General features: G+C 36.3%; 1 protein-coding gene across 8 annotated transcripts in view; it reads right to left on the reverse strand.

The window, feature by feature from the left end:
- SGCZ (sarcoglycan zeta) overlaps positions 1 to 24491 on the reverse strand; it is a 412929-nt gene that overhangs the window by 369894 nt on the left and 18544 nt on the right. Inside the window, exon 2 of one of the 8 annotated variants that reach the window (XM_088163412.1) lies at positions 20342 to 20407. The exons of the other annotated variants lie outside the window; for them this stretch is intronic. The gene's annotated coding sequence lies outside the window, so the exon portion shown is untranslated. The remainder of the gene's footprint in view (positions 1 to 20341; positions 20408 to 24491) is intronic. 8 annotated transcript variants of the gene reach the window in all.

Below are 24491 nucleotides of genomic sequence, written 5' to 3' on the forward strand. Positions count from 1 at the left end.
AAATCTAAGAATAGTTTTAAATTTAATTTCTCAGACAAAGAGAATTTTCTTGAGTGGCAAACTTCAGTTCAAGTGTAAAGTTTCTTTCTAGCAATGAAGAATATTAGATTCCAAGGAAAAGACCCCTGGACAATAGAACAGCACAAACTCTTAGCAACAACATCCTAAGAGGTAAAAACACTTAGAGAAACAGCTGAACATTGAGACTGATTGCCCAGAGAGGATGTGAAATTTGTGTCCTTGGATTTATTCAAAACTCAGTGAACAAACTGAGATGATTGGGCCAGCTTTAAGCAGGGTGTGGGAATAAGAGAGCTTCAGAGGCCCCTTGCAACCTCTAACATTCTGCACTTGCATGATTCTATTTTTGCTAACTCTGTGCAAGTAATTTTCTCCAAATCACTCTATTAAGAGAAGATAGACAAAATAATTGAAGAATTGAGAAGAGAAGCACAGAAGGAATGAACTGGTTGCTCAGAGGTAATTGCTGAATTATTATCAGAACCAGAACCACCAGATAAGAAGTGCTGACAGTAAATTGGGCTGTTTATTCATTAGTATTTCTAGTGAGCACTTACTACTACATTCTTGTTAGAATTGAGTATAAAGCCAGTTTGAAAGGGAAATAATGAAATTCACAGAAGCAAAGCATGAAGTACTGAAAGGGAATAAATACAGGGAGAGACATATGGAGTAATTAAGATTCAAAGTTCTCAGATTATAGGAAATCATGATGCGTCTTGTATTAAGAGAGACAAGTAGAAAGAACAAAGCTAGTGGAAAGGGCCTGAAGTCAAATTAAGAGAGGAAGCAGTATGGTACTGGTGGAAGAAGGAAACCTACAGTGAGTGCCTGGGGTGCATATGTGATGGAAGAATAAATTTATTGGAGGTGGCAGTGTGTAGTGACAGACTGCAAAAGAGATAAAACCAACAGAGACCTCCTTATGCACATCAGTTTTGCTGCTACAGTAGATCACATTCATTGAATCAATATGCCAAAGTGATACTAAAGAATAAATAAAATCAGTTAGAGTTGAGAGGAGAGAGTTTGTACCAGTTAAGAAAACATTTACTTAACTGAATAGGTTATAGTATGTTATTATAGCTGTATAATAAAATTGTTTCTCTGCATCTTGGAGTACCTGGATACTTGTCTTGTGAATGAAGCATTTTCTACATACTTTAGAGATAATGACTCAGCTGGCTACAAAAATTCTTCTAGCCATCCCATACCTTCCAGCACCCTCTAGTAGAATTAAATGCCTATCAATTCACAAGAGAATTTGAAAAAGTTTTAGAGAATGAGGCAGGTCATTATAAAAAAAAATTATAATTTCTATTTTTGAGCAATTGACAATGATCTAGGTGATAAGTTGTGTGTGCATGTTTTGGTGACAGGAGTCAGATGTGTGGTATCAGTGCTTATGGCAGTCTCTGTCTAGTCTCCTTATAATCATGAGGTATGTTTCCTCAACACAATCACTCCTAGCAATAATAGGATTTATTAGTAAAATTATCTGTTCTCTCATCAGGCTCCTATAGTCTGAAGTAATTTTCTGAGTTCCTTAGTACTACATGTCACTTTAAATGAATCTCACGTGTTGCATATTAGACCCTTCACTAAGTATGTTTCTGCTGTCCTTGCAATCTTTAAAAATGCTCATCCAGAGCACTCAAAAAAATGCAAATACTTAATTTTGCTATCTTTAGCAACAACCAAGCGTCTGTGCTAGAAAAAATTCAGACAACATTCCAGCAGAAAAAATAGTTCTAGCAAGCTGAAGAAAATATAGCTGTAGGACATTTTAATTAGTACCAGCTCTGTTCATCATATACTTTATAGACCAAGGACAGATTCATGCTTATTCCAGATGCAGTCAGGAATCCACCAATAATTAATGTCTCTGAAAACATGGAGAAAAATAAATTATGCTTTGGTCAGAACAATACTTCCTATCCAAAAGTATGCTAACATTTTAAATTTTTCTTGTTTTCTGCCTTGTAATGACAGAAGAAGTTGAAACATTTATACCAGTTTCAGCTGGAGTCTTTGTATTTGACATGTAGTGTGGAACCATTGGATACCTTTCTAACCTACACCAAGGATGTATAACTGATATTGTAATAGTCCTCTGGCTGTTCTTTATAATGTGTTACTGGACCTTTAGACACCAATCATGAGCAAGCATGTTGGCTTTAACACAAGAAAATTAACTAAGTGCATGACAACAGGCATCTACCTGGCACTTTTAAATGCAGATTTATTTTTTTTTTAAGTAGGTACAAGTCTGGGCCTTCGTGGGTTTTCACAACTCTAACACATTATTAATATGCATGAACATTCTCCCCATCCCCTCACACTCCCTGCTTCTGCATCCTTACCATCTCATAGAAGAAGTGCACTCAAGATTTTCCATATAGCCTTTTTTTTTTTTTTTTTTTTTTTGCAATTTCGGTGTGTACTCTTCAATACACAAATTCGAATTTGGGAATGACAAACCTCATCTGATGTACTACATCACAGTTCTGTCCCCTTAAAAGGAGTAGACATATCAGTCATGTATCTTCCAGGTCTCTCATTTCCTGAGAATGCAGGCAGCTATTTTCTTTTCATTACCTAGTTTTCAGTCAGCAGTAAGAATATGACAGTCAAAATTTAGGATCATCTCAGCCACAGGTACCGTACAGGTATGTTAATAAAAAATGCTATTTTTATTTTTTCATGCCAACCTGAATAGACATGCAACACAGTCTTTGGAGGGACAGAAATTAGGGGATTAGTTTTGTAATCCTTTGTAGAATATTGTTGCTAAGCAGCTTCTTTGTGAATCAGGAAGGTGACCCTGCAATCATCACAGCTCATCAAATTTCACTTAATAAGAACTCAAGAGGGCACTGGTGAGAAATACAGTGTAGAGGGATAACTGGAATGAATTTGATGATACTGCTTTACAAATTGTATCTAGTACTATTCAATTAGTTTGATGTGTTGAAATCTCAGTGGAAAAGGCAAGATTTATAGGAAAAAAAAAGAGATTTCTCTCAACTAATATTGCTCAATACAAAAAACAAACTTTCAGGTCAAAAGTATTATGTCAGAGAGCTTCTCCCTTTCAAAACCACATCAGGCTGGTCTCAGACTTTCCCCAAAAGCCAGTGCTTTACTCACACATCACGACAGCCGCAGCATTGCTATAGCAACTGGAGGGAGAGTTGCTAAAAATGTATACAATTCAGTCATTCAGCAAGACTAATTTGCAAAAAGTAGCCAATAAAAAAAAGCAAAGAGATGCCACTGCTACACACCCCTCCACATCCCCCCAACGGAGAGAGAACACACACAGACTCTCACTCACCTGGCACTCTTCACCATCAGTAAAAATAAGAAGTTTTACTGATGTAATTGTAAAACACAATCATTTATTGTAAACTATGTGGGGTCAATACATGTTGGAATGATTGTTTTCTACCTCTCAAGATTTGTCACTACACCTACTCCACTCAAGTTTAACAAAGTATGTAAAACAAACACATTTTTGGCACTGCAATTAGTTTTAAAAAATGTTTTTCTCAAGCCCAGGAGATCATTAAACTGTAGTCTTCAGAATGCTGCACATAACACACGACATACATTTACACATCTCAGAAGTCAGTCCTGTTAGTTCCATCAAAACAGTGGAGGAAAATAAGGTTAGAAAGCTTCAGCAACTCTTGGAAGAGGGGTTTACAGGAGATCAGGGTTTTGCACAGTAACACATGATCTCATTCAGTTCAGAAGGTTCATGGGAACTTTCCCAATTGAAAAAAAATCTTTGGAAATTACTTCTGTCCTGGTTTTGGGCAAATTTGGGGGAAAACCTCCAGAAGGAGCCCCCAGACAGCAAACCCCACGACTCCTCCCCCCCCACCCCACCGGGTTCGGGAAGAATTTCCTCGGAGAAGAGTGGGAGAAAAAACCTGTTTATTTAACAAGCAAGACACTCCCCAGCACAGGGAAAAAAGACAACACCAGCTGACAAAAAAAAACTCTTTCACCGTTCTGAAGGGATGACAAACTCAGTCTCTCTGGCGAGTGGTCGCTCAGTTATCAGTCTCTGGCGCTGGGGATGACTGCTGCAGGTGACAAAGTGTAGCCTCCCGGTGTTCCTTGGGGTTCCCAGGTCCCCGTCCGTTCAGATGGTATCCAGGAGAGGGAGGGGACGGGGTGGAAGAGAAAACAGTCCAGGGAAAAAGTTGGACTGCCTAGCTGAACTAACTAATAAGCAGAAAGCAAGGGCAAAGCGAAGGAAAGAAAAAAGGCAGAAGCGAGCAAGCAGGCAAGCAAGCAGGCAAGCAAGCAAGCAAGCAAGCAAGCAAGCAAGCAAGCAAGCAGGCCGAGCTAAAACCTCTCCTAAACATAGACCATGGGGGAGGTGAGCCGGCTGATAACAAGACAAAACAAAGCTTCACTCTCAGACTCAGTCCTGGAAGCACAGGACATAATACCAAACATAATCAGGACACACGATTGGAGATAGAAACACCATAACATCACCCTAGGACAACTTCTAAAATAATTTAAATTTTTGTACTAAATACTATGGTTTTTTGCAACATACACACTTTCAAAATATTTTTTCTACTACCAAATGTGCTTATTCAAGGGAAAGGCTCAGATTAGATTTTATTCCTCTAACTTCATACACATTCATAATCCCACACAGAAGTTACCATATTTTGTCTCATCTATTAGACATAGAAGTTAAAGTGTCTCAGTCTTCCTGACTAGACTCCTCAAAAGAAAATTTGACTTCTTTGTTCATATACTAGAACTTAGGTGTCATGGTTTCAACGCTGTGTGATCTTTAAACATCATCTCCATCTACATACTCAAACACTAACTTTGGTTTCAAAGGCATAATTAGCCGGAGTTTAAAAACTTAAAACAGTCAAATTAATTTAATGTCGCTTATTTTCCATGTAAGACCTCAAATACTGAACTATATTGCATCAAGTACAATATTCCATCAACTTATTTTTCTTTCCTCTACAACAAACATAGAAATAGATTTTTCTTCTTGCTCCCAAACGCCCAGCGTTACTGTCTAAATACTTATCAAGCCTAATAGGTTGGACTGAACTTTTAGTCGAAAATGCTTTTAGTCCTTTTGGTACAACGGTGGCTTTCTGCAGCCATCCCAAAGCACTTGAAAGGTGTTGCTCTCTTTTGATAGCAGCCAGTGTGATAAATATGCGCACTGATAGCAGAAACCTGCAAGCAAACCTTCCAACTGATGCCACGCATAAGCCATAATTGTTTATTAGCGTTCAGGTAATTTCAGATAGGAGAGTCTCCGGCGTCCCCCGGCTCCAGCTTTGGCTTGAGCAGACTGGAGAGCCACCAGCGCCCTCTCCTGGCTAACCCATGCTACTCCAGCTCATGCATGGATTTGTGACCAGATGTCTCAAACGCTCTCTGCTGAAGTATTTTCTATTCTGCACCCCTGGTCTGAAAATGAAAAGATTTCTTGAATTGTAAGCTTTTAAATACAAGCCAGATAGCTTAATAGCAAAATGCCTAGGTGTGTAATTTCATAAAGATTATTTCCCCATCATTTAGGGCAATGTCTCTGCCAATATGTTTCTTAACTGAATACAGAATATGGACCCTTAATCCTAACATTTTCCAGCATCATTTAGACTAAGAATGGTCCTCCTTTTTCCTCCAAGTCTAACTTATTTTTCCTTGTTTTGATTTTTTGGGGTTTTTTTTGTTTTGTTTTGTTTTTTTGGTGTTTTTTTTGTCTTACACTAATGTTTGAGTTTTGACATTCTAATATTTACCTTCATATATAGTTTATCCTAATTGATATTGTATCTTATACTTAGCTACAAATCCTCAGTGATGTAGATAAGGTTTCTCAATTCCCATCTGTGCTGGGAGTGTTCACAGTTCTAAAATGCAGCAAACCACATCCATAAATCAGTATGTGGCTAAATAAAGAATTAATATATTTCCTACAGGTTTAGAAATCTGCATTTGACAATCCAGGCATATGTATTCACATATATTTAAATGAATGTTGTGAATGACAACACAATTTAAACATTAAATGCTGGAAGGAACACTGTAGACATGGGTTTACCCTATAACCAGCATCATTTGGAAAGTTATGAACAAAATTGAAGCAAAATTTAGAAATTTTTAATTAAAGGACTGATTTTATTTCACTTCAGGTTATCATTTTGACATATAAGAACAACCAGAAGGGTCATGTAAGCTGTGTCCAAGTTCCTCTTATACTCCATCTGACTTCTGTCTAAAGGATATGGGGAAAAACAGATTATGAGACCCAGTAATTCTACATTATATTTTGTTCAGCATAAGTACATATTACTGAGACCCAGTATATACAGGGCAGAACCCCTTCTGAGATGCATTCATGTGAGAAAGACCTGTCATGTTTCCAGTGTATAGAATAAAGGCAAACTTTAACCTTCTCAGCTTAAGCATGGAAAATCCAAAGTCAAAAAGAAAGAGTGGAAATCCAAAGTTGAATTTGCAAGCACTCTAGACAAGTGGAGTGTTGTCATCAATTATTGTCATCAATTGTTTTGCAATTTTTCTTCTTAGCTAATATCATCATGTCATTCTCCAAGGTGAGTCTGAAAATCAACAAACAGAAAAGATCTTTCCATCATGACTACTTGACTACTAAGTGATGTGGGAAATCCACCCAGCTCAACTGTGCTCAGGCTCATAATTCACTGCCTTGAGATTTCAAATGTTGAAACTCCATTACAGTCTTAAGTATGTAAATATATGTGTATATTTAGTACCTCCACCTATATTTTAGTTCCTCACTTTCTGTGTAGCAGCTTCTGTAGCTCTCAGATCCACTGCTAATCCAAGTCACTATGGGTTCATAGGTGGTAAACTAAGTCAGGAGAAAAGGAAAGATCCAGTCAGCCAAAAGGTAACTTTCAGGTTGCATTGCAAATTGTTCTAGAAAATCCTGGCCCCTTCAGCACAAAACATGGCATTAAATAGCCATTACATGCAAAAAGCAAACAAAAGTTGCAACAGAGCTCACATGAAAGACATACTGATCATTTCTTGCAGGCTGGACTTGGAACATTAATAAAATTAATCAGATAACCAGCAAAGGAACTAAATATTAAAGCAAAAATTTCAAAGCGGCATTCAAACTCTACATCCCAGATGTGCATTCCAATTTTCTTTTTCTCTATGAAAAATTGCTGATAAATGTGAATTTCTGATTTACTCCTTGGAGAAGTATTTCCTGTCTGAGCCAGAAAATCCACATAAATGAACTCAAATAATAGACCATATTTTTATTTTATTTTGCTCTGCTCATATTGGTTATACCAGTTTTTGTTGCTGTCTGTAGGTGATGGGAAAATACAAAGTATAGATGATGCCAGATAGCAAAGGAGAACTAGCCATTGTAGACATGGTAGCAACTGGAAATGCCAACCTAATTCACGTGCAAACACTAAAGAGGGGAAACCAAAGCATTTGCCATCTTCCTCTTGCCTGGCACATAGATCTATTTGTGGATGTATGGCACCTATTGGGCAGGATTTGTTATTTTCTTGTTATCCCAACAGTAAGTGTGCAGACAAAAAAAAAAAGCTCTCAATTATCTATGTCTTAAAGATTTTTCACAACATCTTCAACTCTGTGGCCTCTTGGATCAAATAGCTTCCTCATATTTTTAACCTCTCTAGATCTCTGAACAAACTTCATTGGTCTGTGCTGCTTTTTAGCACATCTTTATCTGAAGAAACTCATTAACATGCTGACTACATCATTTGCTAATTACTAATGAAAATGTTAAATTCGATCAGACATAAAATTGATCCCTGTGACATCTCACTACACACTTCTTGCCCTTCACATCCCAGCTCAATATACTCTTGCTTATCATTGTCTTTATTTATGTTGTCTTTTAGACAGTTTTCAGCCTCTCTGTTATTCAAGTCAATTTCCATTAATTTTTCAATGAGACTTTGCAAATCACTATGTTATTAATTTTTATTATCAAAAATACTTCATTAGATTTTATGTATACTAAGCTTCCTGCATCCCTATTTTTCCTCTGTCTGTTATTTACTAGATGATTTATAAGTGACTTGTGCCTGATAGTCTTCATTCTTTTCTTATTCTATCACTCAGTAAGCTTTGAGAGCTTGCAAAAGCAGCATCTGTTTCCATATACTACCAAGACCTAAAGTTAGCAGTCTGGCACCGTGCTGTAATTTTTAGGATCATGCTTTCTATCAGCAATATATTTATCCCATCTCAGTGGCAGCCTCTCAGTTCTCCACGACTTTCATGAATCATTACAGGTGGTGTGGTCACCACCCTATAGATCCTGGGATGCATATGCTCAGAATAGCTCATCTATGCTTCTCCTCCCAACCTTCTGGTCCTATCCCCATAATATTTCTTTAATCAGTTTCTTCCTTGCTACAAACTTCCTTAGACAAAAAGGCAATAGCCTTTACTTATATGCTAAGCCCTTTCATTTCTGCTTTTTTTTCTTTCATTGTTTTAATGCTGCAGTTAATAGGAATGGTAATACACTTCCTTTCTACAAAAAAAAATATACTGCATTTATATATGGGTGTTAAAACATCATTTTAAAATCTACTGATATCCAGCACAAATCATGTGACACAATTCTGAAGAGAAGGATTTTGTCTGTCCATTTTTAAAACGAGGGCTACCAACACTTCCAAAAACTTTTCTGATTAACTAGAGGTTTTTTATAAATCTTTTAAGAAGTCTTAATTGAACATCTGAGGAGAGAGATATTGCTCTTATTTAACTATCTAATAATCATCAAATAGATAACCAATACTTTCTTACATTATTTGTTATTTTGGAATTGGTCAGAATAATTAAATTTTTGGTGTGTGGGAAAAGCAATTTTTGTGCAAAGGTCATATATACCCTTAAGCAAAAATAAGTTATATCTAGGTCTAATTTTATTTATGAGCTTGCAGGGAATAGCATTACGTTCCTGACACCATAGAACTCATTCATCAGATAATATGCAAGAAAATATGTAGTAAGTATGCCTTTGGAAGGCAAAAGTCAGGAAAGAAGTATGTCTTTTATATATCTAGGTATGCAGCACATGTCATGTCAAAAAGTACTTGTATATTTTCCTTGATTATAATTTAGTAATTCATAAAATGCTACTAACTGTAGGATTTAAAACACATCCAAGCAAAAAAAATTCATTGATGATACATATTGTAACTACACAAGACAAAAAGCACAAAGATATTTTACTTCCTGTATACAGCAAAAATCACCAAAACAAAGAAGAAAAAACCTGAAACGACAAGAATTATTTTCAAAATAATGTTATGTGGCTAACTTTCTGGTCCAGAGAAATTAATTCTTAGCTCTCTGGTGGAGAGAGTATTATGACAGGTGCCCAAATGCAAGCTGCCTTTTCAGCTCTTTGTAAAAAGCTGTCACACATGACAGGGGACACAGAAAAGTCTGCACCCTCCTGTACAGAGCCATGCTAGGATCTCCAGGACACGAGAGTGGCAATAGAACTTTATGTATCAGAAGCAGATAGCAGAGGGTGAGATCAAACTAGATGTGCCTTTGCTTTAGATGGCTACAGACAGGTGAAAGTGATTTAATTCTATGTATATTACTTCATCCAAGCAAAACAGAATAGGAATTTAACATAAGTTTGAAGACAAATACAGAAATAGTGGGAATGTAATTTTCAATGTGAAGGTCTATGGTAACTTGCATAAAGTGTAGGGTATTGTGGCATGGAAGTCTGTTTTTAGGGTGCTTAAAAACAGGTTAAAAACCACCCTTTGACAAAATGCTTCAAAGTACTGAAATAGAGCAAACTATCCTGGATAAAAGTCTGGTCTAATTCTAGCAGTTTCCTCCAGCCCTTTGAGGCCAGTTTAGATTTAGAAATTTAGCTTGAATTGAGTGATCATTTCAAACTATTAAAAGAAAATTCTCTCTTTGAATGCATATTTTTATTAAAGAAATTTTTATCTGGAGGGAAGCTTATACACAAGTAGAGAAGTTACCAATAGATTGATGGAATATAAATTTTATCTATTTAAATATCCAAATTCCTTTTCCTTAAGTTTTTATTAAGTTCTTTTTCCCAATGTTTTGCTTTCCTTATGATCACAATTTGACACGCAGCTGATTTTAATTTTAAGCTGCTTATAGTATACCCCCAACTTTCATCTCTTATTTGCGCTTCCTGTGATCTCTTTGGAGAAAGGAACAAGTATTCCCATCTTTACAAGCAGCACCAGGAGTATTGTGGGAGCTACCAAAGAAAGCACTAATGATGACAAGAGTAATAATTTTGACTGTTTTTTCTTATCTGCTCTATCAGAATCAGTTCACCCATACAACATTAGCACTTCACTATCATCCACCGATGATCTGCCAAAATATTTAACTTAAAAACTGACAAACATATCTTGGCTGCACACACACTGAAGCATTAAAATACTGGAAAGCAAGCTGTATGCTGCCTACAGCAGTTTTATTTATACACAGACACGGAGACTCATTATGAGCATCATCATCATCAGCCTAAAAGCATTTCTCAGACTCAATAAGGTTTTGGCCAGGAAAATCAGTTATCACATAAAAGCAGTCATCGGTACTTGCAGATACAAAATTTCAAACAAAAGACTGCATCAAAAGACCTAAAACTTGTAGTCAAAAACAAGCTAAGGAATTCTGTGAAACCAAGCATGCTAAAAGACAACAGATGAATTTTCAAGTTCCTGACTGCATAGAAACAATAATCTAAAACCTGTATCAGAAGTCCAGAACTGAAAGTGAGAACATAAAGGAACGCTTTCTCGAGTCATTGTTGATGTTTCTCTGATTTCATCAGCTCAACATAAAGCAAGACTCCCAGTGAAACAACTTTCCTTCATGAAAGGAATTAAAAATAAGTCAGAATATTATCTTTATAAACCACCTCACCCCCTCAAAAAACCACTACCTTAACAGCATCTTATCCAGAGCAGCAGATGCAACTCCACATGTCACTTCCACAGCTGAATTAGACTCCAAAGTGCAGGGGACTCAATGAAGTGCAGACAAGGGCATCAACAAAGATTAAAGGCTTGCAACAGCTGCCCTACAATGAAAGGTTAAGAAGACTGAGACTCATTAATTTGGAGAGAACACCACCAAAGGAACATGATTACACTTCAAAATTTTCCGAATGTAGTGAATGACTGCAAAACTATTACTCACTAAATGAATAATGCTAGAACTGAAAACCACTCAATAAAGCTAGCAAGAGACTACATTAAAGCAGATGAAATACCATAAAGAGACAATAGTGCTCTTTATAACTTGTTGCTGTGTCTCAAAATTGTGGAGGTAAACTGTACCAGCAAATAAAAAAATACACTACAAAAACAAACAAGCAAAACAACCCCAAAAGAATCCACATCAAATCTAAATAAAACAAAACAACCCCCTCCCCCCAAAAAACAAAAAAACAAAAATAAACAACAACCAAAAAAATCACAGAGCTCACAGAAAGAGAAGTTAATAGACAAAAAAGATCTTAACTGCCAATGTCCCTGAAAGTGTAGTTCTAGGACACAAAAAAACCCCAAAACCATAAACAACCCCAAAACAAAACAGAACAAAACAAAAAAACAACTAACCAACCAACCAACCAAAAAAAAGCTATTCCCCAAATAGCACTTCTCCTTATTCTCAGCTGGAGACCATTAAGTTGGATGGCCAATTGTTGTGACTCAGCTGGACCTTCTTATGCTGTAATTTGCTTTACCTTTTATCCTAAGAAATTCTATTCTTTTGTTACAAGTATGAAAATGCAATTATTAATAAAGCAAACCCGTATTTATTGGGCAGCCTGTTAACTAAGATAATATACAGTACTTCAAAATAAAATGTCAGAATTTGCTTACTACAAGGAATAAAAACCTACCAGAAAACATCCCACCTCCCAAAGAATTTTTCACTGAATAACCTGGAAGGATTGAAGGAACGAGTGGACCCTATTTACTGACATGACTGTACACCTAAAAAGTCAGTCACAACTATTCCTGACGTTTAGGGACATCATATTAAGGACAACGAAGTAACTGAAGCTGGTGAGGTTTTTCTTTTAAAAGTAAGAAAATTAGTGTCTATACTTGTGATATTGAACTGCAGTGCTTTCTTAGAAATAAGTATTATCAAAGAGATAACAACTGCCAACCTAGTGAAGAGCAATAAAGAAAAATTATATTCATATTAAAAATTCTGGTCTTTTATCTGGGGTAAAAAAATCACAAACAATCAGATTTTGTCCAAGCCATCAATACATCCCAGTTTTTCAGGTCACAAATATGTCCTTTATTGTTTTCTGCACTCACCTCTTTCTCAGGGTATTATCGTTTGGTTCTTCTCTTAAAACCAAACAAACAAAAAATAGAATAACAGCACCACGGTTCTATAAAAGAATTAAGTATTTGCTGGTAAACTTTTGACTTCTTATCTATGTTATTCAATCTCTTAGAAAGTATTTTTGCTTATAGAGACTAGGTTGAATCCACTTCTGCTCCACTGGCTTTTTGCTGTTGGAACTACAGAGTACAAAACCACTCAATGTTTGCATCTGAAGTCATTAAAAGTGCAAAACAGTAAACCCTGTGTCAGCACCCAGCTCCTGCAGATTGTTGGCTGATATGGTGTTCTCTACTGCAAACAGTTTTATTCACTTTTACTGGGACCTATACATATTCAAACTCATTAAACTATTTTACTTCTAAATACTAAACCTAGTAGAAGTTTCAGGTCCAGGTGTCTGGTAGAAATACTCATGCTCAAGTGCTCCTTTAGAGCTGGTGAAATTAAACCCTTGCAGTCAGACCCTTGGAAAGTCAGAGTACACAAACAAGGAGTGCAAAAGTCAAAAAAGCCACATGATCTTATGTCTTCCGAAAAGAAGCCTAGCAAGCCTATAAGGACAAAGCCCAAATGTTGTGGTTTGATATGAAATTAAAGCTAAGAAAGGTCCATTAAATATTCATCGATTCATAAGTGAAGCATAAGTGAAGGTGGGATCTTAAATTGAGTCATTCTAGTTGTGTGTGCATAGCAGATTTTACTTCAATCATTCAGATATCCTGATAAATTCTGTAGGTCATGAATACTAATATGCAATAATTGCACTATGTCACAGACATAAAACCAAATATTAAATACTAATTGAAATTAGTAATTAGGTTGAGCCAGAAAATTTCTATAAAAACAGGTTCTGTCACTGAGCTTAAGAGTGAAAATTGCACTCTTTCACACCAGTATACCACACTATGGAAATTGTTCTTTAGCTTTATTTTTGATTTAAATAAGATCCAGATAGCACGTAATACAGACAAAAACTGGGATTAGACTATTTGATTCTGGAATTTCTAAATTTCCAGTGAAAAATTAAAAGAACAAGCCATTTGAGAATCCTTTCTTTAATAAGCAGTCCTATGCCACTGGTTAGAATTTGGCACTTAAATCATCAGAAATCACTGAGCCAGCATATAATTAGGATGAAAATGAAACTGCATAATGCCCATAATTAGACCTTTGAAAGCTGAAACAAGAAAAACCATTAAATCAGTCAATGTTTAAATCAGATGGTCGGTGCAGCTACTCCCCAAGTTGTTTGCACGTGGTTTCTAAGGTGCACAGGTGAACTGCAGCTCGTACACACTGTGCAGGCATTTTTCAGGAAGCCACGCTTCCTTAGCTCCTACACGGACTCAGGATTATCACCTACCATGTTCCAAGTACTGCAGCAGTGCACTGCAAAAACAGCACACCACACTGACCAGGCCAGAAGCCTTTTGAACAAAATAGAAAAAAAATAGCCCAAGTTTACAAAAGTACAGCATATGTGCATATGGTCTACTATGTTTTTAATACCATGAGTGAAAGTCCTGAGTGTTTGCTGCAGTTAATTGACTTGTATATCCTTAGCAATTATTTATTTTATTTCCATCTTCCAATTTATTTTGTGTGCTTCCTTGCTTCAGTAATAATTTTTAAGTTCAATGATCAACAAAGCTCACCTATGCAATTGCCCTTTCACAACAAACACAAGACACTATCTCCATTGCAGTTGGACAATTTCATTAGAGAAGATCTGGGGAGTTTTGTCTGAAGCTTTTCTACATGCAACACACAAGAAGAAATTCTCTAAAAGTACCAATTTGTACCAAATTCTGGCAAAGTTAAAAAAAAAAAGTTATTCACAACACACTAAGGGCTTTATTCTGCTGTTTCTGCCATGGGGAAATCTGATTACCCAGCAGACTTGTGATATTCAAACACAGAGATTTGCAGAAGAGTGTCCTATATACTGAAGAGTATATAGTCCTGGGACTCTGAATTCTGACATTAACTGTATTCTTACCTACGTTTTCCTTAAAAACAATACCAGAAAAAAAGTTTTAAGTACATGGACTGAGTAACACAAACTGAGAATCAACAGAACAACACCCAAAGCCTATCTAATTGGATATATAAAAAAAAACTTTTTCACTGTGAGGACACTCTCTATCTGTTGCATTTCCATCAAAACTTCAATAGAAAGTTAACATATTTATTTTTCTAGCCCTTTTGGGTGTGAAGGGAAACACTGTTTACAGCTCAGCCACAGGTATCATCAATGCAGATACTAGACTATGCAATGCATTCCACAGTTCTTGTCCCAACAAAATTAGACCAATTCCTTTGGAGGAAATCTGTTAATCTGCTTTATGCCAAAAATCAAGAGGCAGACTGTAATACTGAAATTAAACTAGCAGGAATATAGGGTCCTTCTTACATGGTAAAAAAGCATAGGAATTATGCCTGTGGCTATCCATCTGGTATTTAATCCAAGTAATCTAAGTTAATTGTTCTTTCACAGTTTCTGTAAATCTACCTCTATATGTCCCTAAAAAAAAATCTTAATGCAGCACCCACTGGACACAGACAGACAGTATTTCATTAATTTCAATGTATTTAATGTGTTTTATTGTGTTAGCCCTGCAGCAAGGGTATTCAGTTAGGAAAGATTCACTCACTTAATGCCTTACATATTTTCTCAGCTCATAAGGAGCTGTACAGTACTGCAGGAAGCATACTGTAGAGTTATTAAATGCTATTATTAAATATGTCATATTATTGCTGAAGTCTGTACAAGGCAAGAAAACAGAGAACCCTCAGTATTTGAACTTTAAATATCATATAGTATTTCAGTACCTACATTTTCACTCCAGGATTCCAAAAAAGTCTCCCTAGCTGGAATATAATCACAACCCAAGTTGAATATATTACAGTAAATGTGACAAGGTAGATGATAACTGTGGTGTTATGGTTTAAGGATTTACAGTCATGATGTGAATGCATTATGCACAGTGATGGTTTTCACAATTTTTTCTTAATTTTAGGAATACTATGAAAAGCATAGAGGCACTTTAAAAATCAGATCAATGATATGTGCATCACTGAGTAGTTGAAACTTTATTGTGTGTTCCCATGTGCTTTTGTGCATTATTTTGCTGAGGGCCAGATTCCAAAACAGTAGCAGTTTTCTTGTTGCTTTTGTCATTTTACTGAAGCAAACATAAAAGTTTGGAATCTCTAAGATCTTTTGTGCCATCTTCCAGTAACAATTCACGATTTACTGAGATTATGCATTAAGAAACTCCCCATGGAATTAAAAACTGAATAAAACCATAGGTTTATATTAATTATTAGAGAAGTCAAGTCATTGGTACTTTCCATCCTCCCTGTTGTCAAGACTTGGTAGCACACTAGGAGATGCCATGTCAGCATCCTGGCCTACATGACCAAAGAAATAAATGGTGCCCAGGGATAAATGGTGCACATTGTACCACACAGCTGCAGTGTGACACCTCCAGAGCTGTGTCATCCAGAGCTACAAGGGACAGAGCCCCTATGGACTGTGTGAATTTAACTCACATAGAAACACTAGGAATAAAGATACAAATTAAATGCAGACTAAACAGAGAAAAGAATGGACTTGTGCTCTGGCCAACAGTGAAAATATGCTCAGAAAGTGAAGTTATACATTAAATACTAACACAGAAATGACTAATAAAACCTTTGACTGCACACAAAGCACACCTACACATATATATATTTTTTTTAAAAAATCATTTTAATGTATACTCTGAGGTAGACCTTGCAGTGTATCTTTGCAGCTCATCAGAGAGATTGCAATAATTGAGTACTCCTTTTTCAAAATGGATTCTGAATGATTAGGAAATATGTTGAAAGAAAAACACAAATAAAATTTTAGTACCTAAGAATCTATTTTACAATTAAGAATTTAAAGAGCTCAAGCTGTTTCTTTCAGCAAAAAGTACAAGGGATAATTTGATTATTCTATGAAAGTATCTTCACAGAGTGAAAAAAACTAGGTAGTAAAGAACTCTTTAATCTAGCTGAGAAAATGAAACTAGAAGCAAAGGTTAGAAGCTAAAGTGACACATATTGCAATTAGAAATTAGGCATTCATTTCTACCACAACCAATTAACAAGTACATTTGTAAATTCTTTTCCTACTGAAGCCTTTTGAAGAGCTCTTTTGTAATCTGAAAAGAAACAATTTTATGTGAAGTTTTGATCACACTTCCTGCCGCTTCTCTTCAGATTAAAATGTAACAACTGATTACATAAAATGAATTGCCAGCTAGGATAAAAGGGACAGGGAGGAGAAATGCCCTTTTTTCCTGCCTGTGAAGAAGAACTAGAACTTGGTAAAATACAAACTTACATAAGTTTCACCACACATACTATAGTTGGAAGGAGTCAACCAATTTATCAGCATGGTTCCCATAGAAAGAAGTTCAGTGAGAACAAGATAAAGCTATAAATGTTGAGTGCCTTAAGACTTGGGGTATTGCAGTCATAGAATTTTTAGTTCTAAGTGAGCATTCAGTAAGTTTTTTGATACTTTTGGGCTCACTTTCAGAAACAGAAGTACAAGCTCTTAACATCTGTAAAAAAGTTGTGCCATTTCATGTCAGTCATTTTTAGTTCTGAATCTAACAAAAGACACCATAATGAAATGTCTCACCAGTGACTGAACAAACTGAAAAAAACACAGTCAATCTTTCAGTAACATTAGGCAGACAACATTAACAGATTATATTCTATGTTGAAAATTGTAGCAAGAATAATAATTGAAGTCAATTGCCAAATCAACATTAATGTAAAACATGCAAGTAAGTCTAGCTAAAAGGTTTCTAGTCATTTTTCCAAGTACACTTACAGGCTTGAAATAAGCTGATGAACTAAAAGCATTTCTTTTAAAGAACAGGAGAGTAGACGATTTTGATTAACTGGCCATTTAATATATGCTAAGGATGAAAATATGGATACTAAGGAATTCACACCATTCTGCAGCTTCCTAATTTTATTTTATCATTGAAGAGTCTAATGCAGAAAAAGCTGGTTGAATAATTTCATTTGTTGCAAACTTTTTTGATAACTGTAATGCAAATATCATTGACTAAATTTTTCTTCCGGATAAGATAATCTTATTCTACCACCAGTAGTGGGGAAAACAGCTTTTTTGATCTCCTCCCACAAGAAACATTATGTATGTATTTCAACTCATTTAATTTTATCTCTTTTCTTGTGTCTTTTTCCTATAAATTATACATTAGATTAATTAATATTTGACTATACAACTAAACAAAAGCTAAATTTTTTTTCTAAGTTTGGCAAAATAAAAGTGCAATGTGTAGAGTAATCTCTAGAAGTGATTTTATTTCCAGAAGTTATTTCAACTCTAAAATTTGCTGTCTTTTCACATTTATTCCAATATATGTGAATTTCTCACTTTTACAAAGTTTTGACTCCATGGCTATTCAGGCATATATTCCACTTGCTTTCTTGAGTTATACAGTCAATGAACTGTTTGACACTAAAGTCAAACTGCTCACTGTTGCTCAAGTGTGCCTGCCCTGCAGCTGCCTGGTCGTGTGGAGCTTCTGCTGCTCCAGATATACCAATGAGCCAAGAGTGAATGTCAATCAACGGCTCTGCCTTAGCAAAAAGATGTATATATTCTTCTACAGAGAAAAACAGCTTCAAAAGTGTAGCTCTTTGAATGTGTCTTTCTCAATGACCAGTTTAGGGTCGAAAAATGGGGAAAATAGCAAAACGTGAAATAGCAAGAGAAGCAAGGAGCACCGTTTGTGATCTTTGTCACTCTCATTTGTCTAGTGTTACTGAATGAAAATACTCAAGAAGAAACATAAAAATATGGTAAACTGTGAGAATAATTTCAAAAACTTTGACATAGGTCCAAGGTGAGAAATGTGTATGTTGCACGTGAGGAATTACACTTGGGTTTTAAAAATCCTTGATGGAAGAATGCAGTGCACTCTAGACTTTGCTTTATTTTGATTCATCTTGTTCCAAAATCTCACCAGAAACAGCAACATTATCAAACATTCTGATTTTTAAATTGTTTCAATAAAGAATTTATCGCATTTATATCCTGCAAAAGTATATCTTGCAGGTTATTTTTGAATCTACAACTGAATAATATAGATTGAACAGAGTGAAACAAATTCTCATTATCTCTTTAAGGGAGTTGTTCTAGTGATTGGTGCTACAGAGTCAGTACTGATGCCTCAGTCAAACTCAACAAATTCATGGGTTTGAGGTGTGGGGAGGACACCAGGTGCCCATCAAAGCTGCTCTATCACTCCCCTCCACATCTGGACAGGGGAGAGGATATAGTGAAAGGCACACGGGTCAGGATAAATGCAGGGAGAGATCACTCAGCAGCTGCCATCATGGACAAAACAGACTTAGGGAAATTACATTAATTTATCATGAACCAAAATAAGACTAGGGAAATAAAAACTTTATTTTAAAACAGCTTTCCCTCACCCTTTCCTCCTTCCTGGGCTTAACTTCACCTCGTTCCCAACTGCAGGGCAGAGGGATGGGGAATGGGAGCTACAATCAGTCTATCACACATGCCTGTTTCTCCTTCCTCCTCCTCACCCTCCCCCTTTTCCAGCATGTCTGTCCCACAGGAGGCAGTCCCTCAAAAACTTCTCCACAGGCTTCAATCCTTCAGGCACTGATTACCCTAACCTGGGTCCTCTGTGAGGTCACAAGTCCTGACAGCAAACCTGCTCCTGCACAGACTTTCCAAGGGCTCACATCCTCCTTCAGGCAATCACCAAAATCCAGCTGGGCTCCTCCATGGGCTGCACATGGATCTCTGCTCCACTGTGCCCTCCATGAGCTACAGGGGCACAGGTGCCTCTCCATGGTCTGCTCCAGGGGCTGCAGAGGAACCTCTGCTCCTGCAGCACCTCCTGCCCCTCCCTGTGCAATGACCCTGCTGTCTGCACAGCTGCTGCTGCCCCATGTTCTCACTCATCCCTCTGCCTCCTGTTGCTGTTGTACAGCTTTCCCCCACTTCTTAAATGCATTATCCCAGGGGTGCTACTGCTGTGACTGCTGGGCTCGGCCAGCAGGGAGTCTCTCTTGGAGCCAGCTGCAATTGGCTCTACCAGATACTGAGAATGTTTCTACCAGCATCTCACAGAAGCCACCCTGTAGATCCCCTGCTACCAAAACCTTGCCACACAAAGCTAATACATGGGGCCAGGAGCCAGGGTGATGCATTTGTCTTAGACAAGCTTGGAGATAAAATTATAGAGATTATAAACCAAGAGCTGTAGGTTCTTTTCCAGTAGAGAAGAAAAATATTTTTTATGGGCTGGGAATTGGGTATTTTTTGAACTTGGGTACATGGCCCAGAAATCTAATTCAGTATCTGTGACTATGGAAAGAAGTATGTCAGTCTGTTTAAAAAAAAAATTTAAAAGTCCAACAACATAAAACCAAATAAACTTCTAGCAGATGATCAAGTTTTCAACCAGCTGGCAAATTACACTTAGGTAGTGAAAGGGGAAAGACTGCTTGTGATAATGGGCTTGCTGATTAGTTCCCCTTTACAGAAAGAACTTAATAAGTAAAGCTTGATGCGCTATCAGAAATATTCTCCAATCTTTTATTCTTTCTGTATGTCTGAAATGGAAGTCCAACATTTATTACCAGTTAAAGCAGTCTCCAAAGTCAAAGAAAGGTATGTCCATGATCACATCATCTTCTTCTGTACTAGGAAAGAATGTATTTGGAACAATATTGACCCATTGTGCTGATGATAACTACTGTGGAATTAATAACCTCATGGACAGAGTGAGATATACAAAGTTGTCATAAAGAAATGTGCTCCAGGCTCATGACTCACAGCAATGGTTCTTACAGCACCAGGCCTTCTGTCTTCCTCACTTATAATTATCCATTTTTCATCTATCTGTGGAAAACAGAGGCCACGAATGAGAAATTCAGTCTTGTGGAATATTTTTGCTCATGATGTCCAGAAAAAACTGTGTTATAGAAAGGTTCCTCTCCCTTTATTTCCTTGATACCATACTCCTACTGCCTAGGGAAGCAAAACTTTTTTTTTTTTCTTATTGCTAAAGACATTAAGCATGTGTGAGATAACACAGAAGTCCTACTCTACATTAGCAGCCCTGTGACCCATTTTTTTTCATTACTCCTCTCCACCTTTTCGTCCAGAAATGTGTTTCTAAAACTCATATTCTATATAGGCTTACTGGATAAGTATATTTCCTCTGCCCAGAGATTTATCATAGCTGAGTAGAAGTTGTACCTAGGACAAAGTATGTGAAGAGCAAGCATGGAAGATGCTGAGATGCATGAAAGGCAGTTTTTGGACTTAGTTCTAGGACCTCCTTTCCTAGCACATGGGGACAAGATGTACAAAATACGGAAAATGTGAGCAGGGTGTGGTTTAGAATGGCAGGCACAGAACTGGGCTGCAATTCCTGTTCTGAAGATGTTGGGGTGCAGTGTAAGGAAAGAAGAACTACAATGACTTTGAGAGAACAGAATAAGTTAAAGAATCAGAGAGGGTTATTTAGTTGCCAGTACTGAATCAGAGAGGTTGACAAATGGAAATTCCTTTCATTTGTTTCATTTCTCTAGAATTTTCTCAGCAGAAAATTATAGGCAATCTAAAATCTAAGCACTATTTGATTCAATGGTAGTAAAGCATATGAAAATTTAATATCCCAAGGTAATCTTGCAAAATAAACTGTTTTCTTTCTGAAGTGGCAAAAAACCCCCAAAACCTAAGAAGGTTAAAAACATGGCCAATGAAGAATAAAATGTAGAAATAATGCAGTCTGAAAGACACTGAGATTAGAAACCTTTCCCTATGTTCAGCATTTCAATTTTACGCCACTTCTTTTGAAGGCCATTCAGCTTCACTTTATGCTTTCAATACATTTTGACTAGAAACATAAATCAGATGACAGAAACAAAATCAAGTGAGCTGAGACTTGGATTTTATAGCAATATTGATAAAAGCTAGTGGGCATTCCTGCTGGAACATTGGCATTTGGCCTGAGAGAGTATTTTGAGAGATTTTTCATATTCTTGATGCACCTAAAGACATTGTTGCGCTGCAAGTAATAAATGAAGCAAGGGCGAGGGGCGGGGGAGAAGGATTCTCTCTGTGGAAACAACAAAATAAAAATTTTTCTAACAAGATTCAAGGATGTAACTTACTGAAGACTGGGTAAGTTTCAGAGCCTGGGTAAGTTTTAAGCAGAGATGCAGGGGAAAAAAAGTAATACTTTTATAGATATCTTTGGTTAGTTTCTATCATGCAGAAGGGAATGTGTAGGAAAAACGTGCAGAAACTTTTAATGCAGTTTAACTGGCAAAGCATAAGCTGAATTAGAGTGAAAGGTAAAGCTATTCAAGGAGAGTTATAATTTAAAAAATTTAAACATCTTAAACTACAAAACATGTAAATAATTCACAGTAGAAGGTTCTCTTTGTTGCTTTCCCTTTTTTTCAAGATTACTCTTTCTTTTATGTAATTCCATGCTGGAATACACACGTTTACTAACCAAGCAAAATTTAACTGGAAGTATATCTCATAGGATCTTTGTCCGTTTCTTTCTCCTAAGTAAGAATCAACTGTACCAAAATCACCCTCACAGGCTTTTGTGCAGGCCATCCAATAAAAATATCTATTGTTGGATACTCCACAACAGCTCTCTTCACTCTGCCCCAGAACTTTGAAAATAATGTCTGTAAATCCCTTGTTCCAACACTAGCCCATTCCTCCACATCACTGGATGAAGGGAACAGATTATTTCCTTCCTCCTCAGATCATGTTTCCCGGACCTGATCATTCACCATGCTTTTCTCTGCAACCTCTGTAGCTGGCCAGTGTTTAATTTTAAGTGCACTAACCAAACCAGGATACCAGGTGCTGGGTTTGGTTGGGTTTTTTCCCCCTTACAACATGAATTTGACAACTAGTTTTGCTTTCAATAAAACATCTCAATTTTTTTGCACTTTTTGGCTTGCTAGGCAGTTTCTATCTTTCATTGCTCAGCTGATTTTTTTACTGAAGTGCGATAATTTCTATTTGTCCTGCCTGAACTGCATCCTGCTTTACAGAGCAAGTGACCAATTAACAAGATTATTTTAGATCTTAAACATCTCCTCCAAAGTGCTTGCAGATGTACCTCCCTCCATTTTCACTTGATATAAAAGAATACATCATCTTAAATCATTTTGAGATTTTTCTCCCTGGATTCCCTTTGTTTAATTAGAATTATGCAAGAATTTTTCATTTCAACACACTGAGGTATCAGTTTCCACCACAATTTTGCATTTTGAAGGAGCTTAATGCAGGTGATGATGCAATTATTTTGTGTGTTTTGGCAGCTAGGGTAAGGAACAACATTAAACCTTCAATCAATAACTATTAGCTGTTCTGTTAGAAAAATCCAACATAGACAGAAATTCATATTTGAAAGTAATAACACTTGCTTAAAATTTACAGTCAAAATAAAACTTGGGTTTTGCTCATATCAATTACTACATACATCTGTATTTTCAAGCAGCAAAGTTACAGTGCAGAAAGAAAAAATGTAAAAGACAAAATTTATTGAATAATAAATCAGGTATATATTGAAAGAGAAGCGAACAAAAGCACAACAAAGCCTTGTTCTAATTGACTAATACAAACATTTACATTTTTCATAAGGATTAATGGATTAAACTGCTTTATTGTGAAGGGAAAAAATTGCTGTTTATGACCCAGTGTGAGACAACAATAAATGGCTTAATCTGGTTTTCTCTGAAGGTAAAGCTGTATGTAGTAATGGATTTAAGAGATATGTACATAAGTTTCTTATTTAATTTGATAAGCATGCAAACACAAAAAGTTTTGGCACCCATGTACCTTTTACAACCAGCATTTCTATTCCAGTATTGCATGGGCTTGCTTTTTTTTTCAAGGAAAGGAAAAGTAGTCTGTGCCAACCAAAAGTATGGTGAAATAATGTTCCTAAAATTGTGCTTGAACGGAGTAACTGGATTCCTAATGGCAAAGTGATGATATGAGAACACCAATCAATATGAATTATTGAATATCAATATGAATCAATGTGAATTAGCAAACCCATGCTGAGAAAAACCAAAGTGCTTAGAGGCCATAACCATACACTGGGCTCCAGGCTATCTTCTCTCTCTATCACATTACTTCTTTGTGAGACAGCACTCCGCAAATAAAAAGGCAATATAATTTCTGTGTTGTGTTGTGTTGTGTTCAACAGAAAATTTAGAAATACTATGTAATACTCTAGATATATTCTGTGGACTAAAAGATAATTATTAAATATAAAAGCTCAGAATTTTATGATAAATAAGTAAGTTTTGCCAGCAGAGTGGAACGCTGTGTTTACCTTTGAGCTTTGTCTATATAATCCTTACATTTTATGCTGCATTTGTTGAGTAAAATGCCATGCCATGAACTAAACAATCTGGAAGAATTCATTTGGAACATGAATTGGTTTCAGATAGACAAAATCAAAATTAGAACTCAGCTACATACACATCATTATTTATTTTGTTATATTATAAAAATAATGATTTTTTTGTAGTGTAGTATAAAGTAAAAAACATTACCCATGGTACAACAAAAACATACAGTAAAATGAGCAGGAATTTTTGCAATACAAATAATGTGATTTTCCAAAAGAAAGAGGTCTGAGAGCATATACATGCTTGATGTTTTGTTTTAATTCCAATAAAGGAGGTTCAGCATCTGGAAACCTAAAAAATGAAAGGTGACCACTCAGTTATCACTGCAGCATTGCTCAGTTCTAGGGTTCAGGCTTTAGTTTTCCAAACTATTCGTCCTGAATCTCCAGTGCTACTCTGTACATATTTACTAAGAGACTAAAAATAGACTGTATGTTTTACTACGTAAAGTGATTTTTTACTTCTTGATTTCAAGGTGTTGGAGAGCAAGGGTAGGAAAGATTTAAAAGATGTGTAGTCAAAAAGCC

Source organism: Sturnus vulgaris, chromosome 4 (assembly GCF_052056855.1).
Source record: "Sturnus vulgaris isolate bStuVul1 chromosome 4, bStuVul1.hap1, whole genome shotgun sequence".
NCBI lineage: Eukaryota > Metazoa > Chordata > Aves > Passeriformes > Sturnidae > Sturnus > Sturnus vulgaris.